Source organism: Oratosquilla oratoria, chromosome 39 (genome assembly GCF_046742065.1).
Source record: "Oratosquilla oratoria isolate Oo_2021 chromosome 39, ASM4674206v1, whole genome shotgun sequence".
NCBI lineage: Eukaryota > Metazoa > Arthropoda > Malacostraca > Stomatopoda > Squillidae > Oratosquilla > Oratosquilla oratoria.
The window spans coordinates 7767769-7777768 of NC_134815.1; the positions used below are offsets into that span (position 1 = coordinate 7767769).

Consider the following 10000-nt stretch of genomic DNA (forward strand, 5'->3'; position numbering starts at 1 on the left):
ATATATAACTGTATATATATTATATATATATATATATATATATATATATATATATATATATATATATTTGGATGATGGAGAACATAACACAGGGAAAGGCTCGGAACCCTAAACACTAACGTTTCGCGTAGAACGTTAGAGTGTTTAGGGTTCCGAGCCTTCCCCTGTGTTTATGTTCTCCATCATCCAAATAATTTGTCTAAAATACTTATCAATATATATATATATATATATAATATATATATATATATATATATATATATATATATATATATATATATATTGAGACATCCTCTCCCCTTCTCTATCCTCACTCCCATTCGGTCTATATCTCTCCTTCCTCTCTCCTTCCTTTCCCCCTCTCCTCTCTCTTCACCAACATTTAATCCTTTTCTCATTCTCTATCTATCCCTCTCTCCCTACATCTCTCCCTTCCTCCCTATCGTCTCCCTCTTTCCCGTCCTCTCGCCTTCTCCCCCTCTCTCCTCTTATCTCTCTTTCCTTTCCACCCTCTCTATCTCCCTCTATTACAGCTTGTCTCCTTCTCTCTTTTCATTTCTCTCTTCCCTTCTCTCTCTCTCTGTCTATTCATCTCTCTCTCAGACACAAACCAGCCCCTGTCGTGAAATGACGTGTGGGTCGAAGATAACACTTCTCCGAACACCAGTACTTGTGTAAGCTAAGCCGACATCAGCAAAAATCATGAGCAAACTGTAAACACCCTCCTTGTTAGTGGACTGTGGTCAAATGAATCGTGACCTGGGACGAACTCATCGCTTCCTATGGCTCCGGCAGTGGGAACATCAGGTCACGGGGTCGGCCGAATGTCTTAGCCGGAAGTCTTGTATGATATCACCTAATTTTCTACTCGTTTTCTTTTTAATCCTGCTGTGGAGAGCTCCTGAGAAGGAGTATCTTGTATCTAACCTTCTTGATAATAACAAATAAACCCATCTAAATTTAGTCTTCGTCTACCAGGAACACAAACGATTACGAAGAGTGGTAGTGGTGGGGTATTTACGTTCTGCCTCACTTAGCACACTGCTAACATACCCCGTCGAACAACTCTACAAGTACAGAACCGCTCCGAACTTTTTCCCTGAGGTACCTGCGTATAGTGAAGTCGGGGAGTTGAAGAGGAGGTTTAGAATGCTCTCGATACGTCCCGAAAGCCTTATGTGAAAAATGCATTTTTTTTTCATTAGCTTGGTGCAGGGTTTGTACGATCAGCACACTTATAGATGAAGATTCGATAATACCCATTTAGGCAGACTACACACGTTGCGCGTCAAATTAGCAGGATGACGCGCAACGCTAGGCGCCATAATGACGACCGTTATCTTTTACGCTGCGTGTGTAGGACAACGTTTGCGAGTATAGTTATCTAAAAACGAGCGTCTTTTTCGACGGTCGTCATAAATGTAGGCTCTCTTAACCAATAAAAATTGCGCACTTGGGTCATATTGGCAGGTATATAGAAATCATCAGTCGTCAGAACCATATCTTGACACACTTTGATCTCATCATCCAAACCGTATCCTAGAGCTTCATTCATGTTTTGAAGAACTCTCATTTTGGCATATACAATATAGTATTATCCCCGCACTTGAAAATTGTTTTACTACTGTTCATGCCCATTAAATGACTATCTACATCATCATCATCAGCTCCTTATCTAAATAAACCAGGAGTTATCACCCCCCCCCTCCGAGTCCATTTCTCAGAATTGATAACATTCTTTTAGGATTAAAATAACCTTGTGAAGTGCTGAGAACTATGGTTTTCCTCGATCTCTTGATCTCTCAAAAAGAATTACCTGCCGGTACAGGGTTTTTAATTCTGAACTGGAAAATATGTTACCCGTGGTCCCTGCGCTTTGGCCGAATGTCCATCAACTCCATCATCCATCATTGGCCGTCGAAAGGGAGGGAAGGGTTAGATAATGAACGAGAAGTCAAAGGTGAACTAGAGGTCTCTATCATACCATCCTCAGCCATTGGTTTGACCGTCTTGTTTACAAATCTATCTCTATGGGGAATTCTTGTAAGTTAACTGATTTTGCACCTGCCTTTAAACGAATATCATGCAGTGCTCTATTTGTGACTGATAATGTCTCCTTTAGAAAAAAAACTAGAGTTTTATAAAATTCTGTGAAAAGGGTTAGAAACTGGTTCACGTCTTGGTAATGTCCAGAGACAAGATTCTATCTGGCTTCACTCACTTGCCTGATCAGTCATCTTTGGTGACCCGGGCGGGCACAGATCTGCACTTTCATCTCGGTAATGTTAGGAACCACTTGACCTATGCGAAGACTTTAACGTTCATGGAACTCAGATGAAGCCGCTGTGTCGTTACGAAGCAAAGTGACTGCGCTAGAATCTTTATGGCCCCAAGAAGATCCTGTGATCTTTTTGCTCTTCCTCCATCGGTAACGTTTTTTCCCCCTCTTGTCCTTCAACTCGGATGAACAGTAAGTGACATGCATTTGTATTTAACACAGTGTAACCATGTCCTAGTGCCTCAGATTTTTTTTAACGGTGGAACTCATAGTGCATATCTATCATTGCAGTTGTTTGTCCATCTCTGCCCACCTTTGTAAGTTTAGGTTATTTGGTGTAAATATAGAATTGTTTCATGTCCTCGCATAAAGGCTAGTCTAATAATCCATTACTCTATAGCTCTAGACCTTGTATTATCTAAAATCAAGCCTCCGTTGTGCTTAACTTGGGTATTAGTGTGGGTTTCCTAATCTGACCCCGATTTAGGATTCTATGTCCATCGGTTCCTGATAAAGGAACATATTTTTTCTGACTTGTTTGTTCCATCTATTGATATTCTGTTCAGTGTTCACATATTATGACAATTGCTATGGCCTTTTCATCGAATTACATTTTCATAATGAACTTCAGTTAAATGTGCTGTGGTGATTATTCTATTTATGCTCTACAGTTCTGTTGCCTGTTGTATTGCATGAAGTCCCTCTTCCTCCCAATACCTGTTTCTAACATGCTGTCTTCCACTTTTTCTCTTTCTTTCTTTATACATCAATATTTTTATCCTGTCTCTCTCTCTTTCTCATTATTTGTCTGTTTTCTGACCGGTTGTCTGTCCTCTCTCTCTCTCTCTCTCTCTCTCTCTCTCTCTCTCTCTCTCTCTCTCTCTCTCTCTCTCTCTCTCTCTCTCTCTCTCTCTCTCTCTCTCTCTCTTTCTCTCTCTCTCTCTCTCTCTCTTCTCTCTGTGTATAACATATATATTATATATATACATATATATATATATATATAGATCATATACTCGTGTGTATATATATATATATGTATATATATATATATATATATGTATATATATATATGTATATATGCAAAAAATCTTCTAGGCATGCTAGTGATTAGTTCACGAAAATCATCTTGAGGGATTTCTTACCATATTTCCCGTAGTAATCTCTTTTTGTCTTGTTCTCGATACAGAAAAGATGTTTGGATTTCCAATTGTTGTCTGGTGAAGGGATTGCCATGGGTGTTGCTTATGTGGCGAAGGATAATCGCATCCTATAAATGTGCTGTCATCCATCTGGACATGGTGGTAGTAGTGGAACCTATATACCGTGAATTGAGACAACTGCAGTCACGATTGCATTGTTGCAGAAATATTGGTATAATCGTACTGTATAAGCTTCACCTCTTGTGAAGCCCTTGTCTGTGGTTGGCAGCTATTTTTCATGTTTTTTTCTTTCTTTTTTAAGAATTTCAGGATGGCGTTTGGGTTTGTAGGTGTCGCATGTATATAAGCACACAGAAACACACACAAACAAACACACACACACACGCACACACACACACACACACACACACACACACACACACACACACACACACACACACACACACACACACACACACACACACACACACACACACACACACACACACACACACACACACACTCACACACGCACACACACTCAAACACATACGCTGCTTCAGTTATTTCTTTCCCCTTCTCTCTCTCTCTCTCTCTCTCTCTCTCTCTCTCTCTCTCTCTCTCTCTCTCTCTCTCTCTCTCTCTCTCTCTCTCTCTCTCTCTCTCTTTGTTTATTATAAACAAACGTGTACTTAATCTTCTGCACATGTGAATAAAGTGAAGGAGTAGCGATATATTCTCGAGACTGACTCCGGCGGTCTTGAAGCGTGGAACTTCCTTTAGGCCCAGAATCCACCTTCCAGCGGCACAATGTCGATTTTCTTAATCTGTAAAGAGTCTCACTGTATTAAAGCAGTTAGACCCTTTGGGATCCTACAGAACTGGATGAGATAGCCAGTCGGCAGCCAGACTAAACAGAAACTGTCGATGAGGATTACGTTTATGGAAAAAAAATTCAACAGAAACTTCAATTGTAAGATGATTTCAGTGTCCTCGATTGCAAGTCAGCTAAAGTTTTTCGTCGGTTATTTTGATGTCAGGAATTATTACCAGTTCACCTGGTCTTTGAAATCCTCATGAGACAGAAACTTCAAACCAGATTTTTCTTCCCTTTTCAGATCGGAAAGGTAAAGTCCTGCGGAGGAGGAACCGTTGAGCGTCCTGGAAGGAGGAGGAAGGGGAGTGGCGGCTACCTCACTGTCATCGGATAAAGGGAAACTACTCTACTGTCTTGGTGCGCGCATTAACATCAATAGTGACATGGTACCATTAGATTTTTTTCCTTCGATATTTCATAAAATTATAGCACATCTATTTATTTCCAAAAAGATGTGTCACATTTTGACCTGTGTGTAGCTACGAGTGTAATTCCTTATTCATGTAAATATGTACTGTATACATACTTAGTCGTGGTATTGGTGCACGAAGATATTCGACGCAAGCGCTGGAGGATAAAACGTTTGAGGGAAATAGAAGGAGGTTGGAGTGAAGTGAGGAGGATGGAATGCAGTGAATAGTTGAGAATAGAGATGGAGAAGCCATGGCAGGTCCAATGCCCGCTAATTGCGCTTCTTTTCATCAGATAGTAATTAGACGCTTCGGTGCTGAAATGGGTTCCTGCTGATTTACAGGTGTCTGCATGTCACTGCGCGCGCGCGCGTGTGTGTGCCTGTGCGTGTATATTTGTGTGCGTGTGTATGCACATGTATACATACATATATATATATATATACATATATATACATACATGTATATATATATATATATACATATATATTTATATATATATATATACATATATACATTTATCTACTGTATATATATATATATATATATATATATATATATATATATATATACTGTCAGGATCCGAGTGATGAAAATTCCTTTAGAACTTCAACAGGTTGGTTTTACAAGTCCAAGCTTGTGGAGCTGGCTTTTCTTATTCCCGCTCCTATTCCTATCCCACAAGTTCCAGCTTGCGAGGCCACACCTCTTTTTGTGACCTATATAAAGGGCAGCCTGGACTTCCTCTCCCTCCTTTTCGCTCTTGTCCTGACCTACGGGGTAAAACCCCCTCCCCCTCCTGTCTCTATGGCCCCATGCTGTCCTGTTGAGTCCTCGTCTGAGTTCACTAGGAAAATAACTGAGCAGCATTGATTATTACCATTCTGGACCTTTCAAGTGTGATATTTATCAAAGGATGTATTAGTTAGGGAAATGATAATTATCGTAGGGTGTATTAGTTAGGGGAAGTAATGATTATCATAGGATGTATTAGTTAAGGAAAGTGTTGTTTATGATGGATGTCTTAGTTAGGGAAAGTGTTATTTATCATAGGATGTATTAGTTAAGGAAAGTGATATTTATCATAGGATGTATTAGTTAGGGAAAATGATATTTATTATAGGATGTATTAGTTAGGGAAAATGATATTTATCATAGGATGCATTAGTTAGGGAAAATGCTATTAAATATACGATTAATGTTAGGCCGTTAGAAGTGCGGCGTATAGTAGTGTTGAGGGTTGCATTAGCCCGAAGGTATAAGAGATTGGTAATACCTTACGTCCTATAAATAAAAAGGATTTTCTCACTTTTGAGACCAGTCTTTGACAAAACCGTCTTTTATATTAATCTATTTCATCCATACTACAAGAACTCGCCCCCCCCCCCCCAAAAAAAAAAAAAAAATCGGTAAAGCATCCTTGCATATCTTTTTTTTTATTATTGTTATTATTACTCCTGGTGATGTGTCGCACCCCCTAGCTTAGCGAAAACAATTTCAAATAGCCATCACAGGCTCACGCTATTTTTCGAAATCCTCTCGCATATATATATATATATATATATATATATATATATATATACACATATATATATAATATATATATATATATATATATATATATATATATATACACATATATATATACTTTTACAAAAAGTATTAGAGAAAACAAATTCTTCAAGGCTACAGATGATCTAATTAAAAGAAGAAGGACTATGCAGATTAAAAGCAAGAGAGACGAAATAGAAAGAGTAGAACTAAACAAGCTTATATATATATATGTGTGTGTGTGTGTGAGTGTGTACATATTTATGCATATATGTATATATTAATACATCTTTGCCATGTATTTTGCATGCATGCACATATGCATGTATATGTCGATGTCTTGGTCTCATTGTTCGCCCTTTTTGCCTATCTGTATATCTATATTGCCTCTTCATTGTACTTCTTTGTTTGACTTGTTTCCTCAACAGTCTTCCAACGATAAGTTGTTTCTTGAGTTTTATTTTATTTGTCCTTTTTTGTAATGTTTCTTCTAGCAAGATTTCGTATTCAAAAGTTTCTCTTAGGTAATGTCTCTCAAGTTGGATTGGTCTGTTTTTGCTGTGATTTAATGTTATGGTCCTCAGACACGTCTGGTCTGAACTGGACGCTGCAAATAATTTTCAAGTCCCTTGTGCCCTGGATATGGATTCTCTAAGGAATGTTACTTATGTTGATCTTGGGTAATGATTTCCGTGTGATTTTTATGGCGTCTCCCGTGTGGTGGACCGAAATTGGATGGCTAAAGTAGTCGTTTCTTGTTTGTTAATTTTTTCAGACAAGTCGTGCAGGCCATTCGGCTGCTTTTCGGTGTTTCTTGATGCAGGTAAAGGTCGCCTACTCATAATTATTTGTCCCGAGAGCACTCCATAGTTGATTAGAATCGATTCGTTGCACACGAGAAAACTTACATCCAGACTCCGACGCTGCCTAGTTTAACGCCAAAAATCAAGTCGTGCATGAGCCATTGCGAGATACTCTTGACAATTAAAAGGATTATTGCCGAAACACATGAGAAAAACAGAAGGTTGTTTAAGAGATGACTCTTTGTGTGTATGCGTGTCTGCATGTCTGCGTGTGTGTGTGTGTGTGTGTGTATGTGTGTGTACGTATTTACCTAGTTGGATCTTACGGGAAGGGGAACTACGCTCGTGATGTCCCGTCTCTGTATCTCGCCATATCTAATTTGCTCTTAAATTCTTGTATTGTTTTTGCACACACTATTGTTTCGTCTAGTGTGTTCCATACATCCGCCACTCTGTGGGGAAAGCTATTTTTTCATATCTCCTCTATACGTGTCATTTTTTAATTTCTTTTCATGTCCTCTTGTGTTTCTCTTATCCCAATTTAGTAAATCTTCTCTATCAAGGACTTCTACACCTTTCATAATTCTGTAAATGGTCAACAAGTCCCCTCTTTCTCTTCTTTGTTCCAGAGTAGGTAGTTTTAGTTTTGACAATCTTTCTTCTGACATTTTTGATAGTGTTGGGGCCATTTATCGTAGTTGCTCCATGGATTCTCTCATTTTTCTTTATATTCTTTTTAGTACAGGGTGACCATAGTGTCACTGCATACTCCAATTTAGGCCTTATGAGTGTCACTAATGTTTTCTATATCATTTTTTCATCCAAGTAAGTAAAAACCACTTTTTATTGATCTTAGCAAGTTATAGATTTCACCGACAGTTTTGTTTATATGTTTGTCAAGGGACATATCTTTTGTGATGATCACTCTCAGGTTTTTTTCAGATCCCACTTTCGTTACTTCTTTTTTCACCAATTTTATATTGTCCTGATATCCTTTTTTCCAAATTCCATTATGCTACATTTCTTTATGGTGAAGTCCACTTCCCACTTCTGACTCCATTCACAGACTCTGTTCAGGTCTCTCTGTAGTGAGTCACAGTCCGTTTCAGTGATCACTTTCTTTAACAATTCTACATCATCTGCAAAGAAGTCCACAGCTTCGTCCATGTCATTCACATAGATAGCAAACATTAGAGGAGCCAATACTGATCCTTGTGGAACTCCACTAAACACTTCTTCCCAAGTAAAACTCTTATCTCTGAGCACTATTCTTATTTTTCTTCCATGCAAAAAGTCCTCCATCCATTTCAGTAGTTTCCCTTGTATCCCTCCTATGGTTTCCAGTTTTCTTAATAGTATTTTGTGAGGGACTTTATCAAAATCTTTTTGTAGATCTAGGAACGCAATATCAGCCCATCCGTCCCTTTCCTGTATTATGTCTAGTAGTCTTGAGTAAAAACAGATCAGATTTGTGGTACATGATTTTCCATGTCTAAATCCGAATTGTCTTGGACTTAGGATCTTGTTCTCCTCCAGATGTTTTATACTTCTACTTTTTATATTTTTCACGAATTTTAGCTACCGTGCTTGTGAGGGAAACCGGTCAGTAATTTGTTGGGTTTTCCTTATTTCCTCCTATATAAATTGGTACAATATCAGCATTTTTCCAGTCCTCTGGAATTTTTCCTTCTTTGAGTAACTTATTATGTTATATATTTTGTCTGCTAGTTCTTTACATTCTTTTGATATCCAATTTGCTATTTTATCCGGGCCGTGCGATTTCTTGACTTCAAGGTTCATTATTTGATCCATCATTTCTTTCTGTGTAACTTTTATTTCCCTCATGGGGGGGGGGGGTCACTTCTCTCCCTTTACCCCGACGTTGCTTTTTTTTTTTTTTTTTTCTCTAGTGAAAAGTGACTTGAAGTGTTTGCTCATGACTTCTGCAATTTCTGTATCTTTTGTGTACTCCGTATTCCCTTGGCGTAGTTTTACTATCTCCTGTTTATTTTTTAGTTTATCATTTACATATTCATAGAATAGTTTTGGCTGATCCTTACATTTTTTATTATGTCTTTTTCATAGTTTCTTTTTCTTCCCTGCGTATTTTTACATATTCATTCCTTTGATTAATATATATTTTGCCACTTCCTAGATTTTTTTTTATTTATTTTATCTTCTTCTTTGTCTTTTTTCCAATCATTCCTGAGCTGTTAAAAATCGTCTTATGTTTTTCTCGCTTCCACAGCCATTGCTTTTATTCGTTCATCCACCTCTTCCCTTATGGTCTCGTTATTTATTGATTTTTTTCATTATTTTTCAACTTCTCATTTTCACCTCTTAACTTGACTAGTTCTTTCTTAGTGCACTAACTCTTCTTGTATTTCCGTGCTTACTTTTTTAAGTCACCCACTTCCTTGTTTAGGTCTTTGTTCGTCGTGCATAGATCGTCAGTTTCCTGCCTTCACGAATCGTTCATAGTTCTCATGTCCCTCTCTATGTCTATAACTCAAATAAATAGCCTTCTTTCGTACGCACTAAATCCAGAGAAATGACCCTCATCGCCATTATCAAGTAGAAACCTTTTCGTGCCTCTTGGTGATCTAAAACCTATGTTTATATTCTGCTTCGCCCTTGCGCCGGTAGATGGCTCTGGGTACATGTTTACATTGTAACGCGACGGACAGCCATCCTTTGGTATCTCTGACCCGTCAACGATTTCTTCCATTTCACTTCAATTCCACATCACGTTGTAAATTAATCATTCCGGGTATCAACGAGCACTACCTCTCCCATATATTACATCCTCGGTATTCTATAATTGTATACCTGTTAAGACTTTTTTTTTTTTTTTTTTTTTCAGGAGCGCCAATATATGCGTGTTGCCACTATGACGAACGACGTATGTGTGTGTGTGTGTGCGTGTGTGTTTGTGTGCG

The 10000-nt window shown here is 38.2% G+C and overlaps 1 protein-coding gene across 2 annotated transcripts in view; it reads left to right on the forward strand.

The window, feature by feature from the left end:
* Positions 1–10000, forward strand: part of LOC143020272 (uncharacterized) — a 679654-nt gene that overhangs the window by 321727 nt on the left and 347927 nt on the right. For both annotated transcript variants that reach the window (XM_076176500.1, XM_076176501.1), the window contains exon 3: positions 4539–4683. The gene's annotated coding sequence lies outside the window, so the exon portion shown is untranslated. The remainder of the gene's footprint in view (positions 1–4538; positions 4684–10000) is intronic.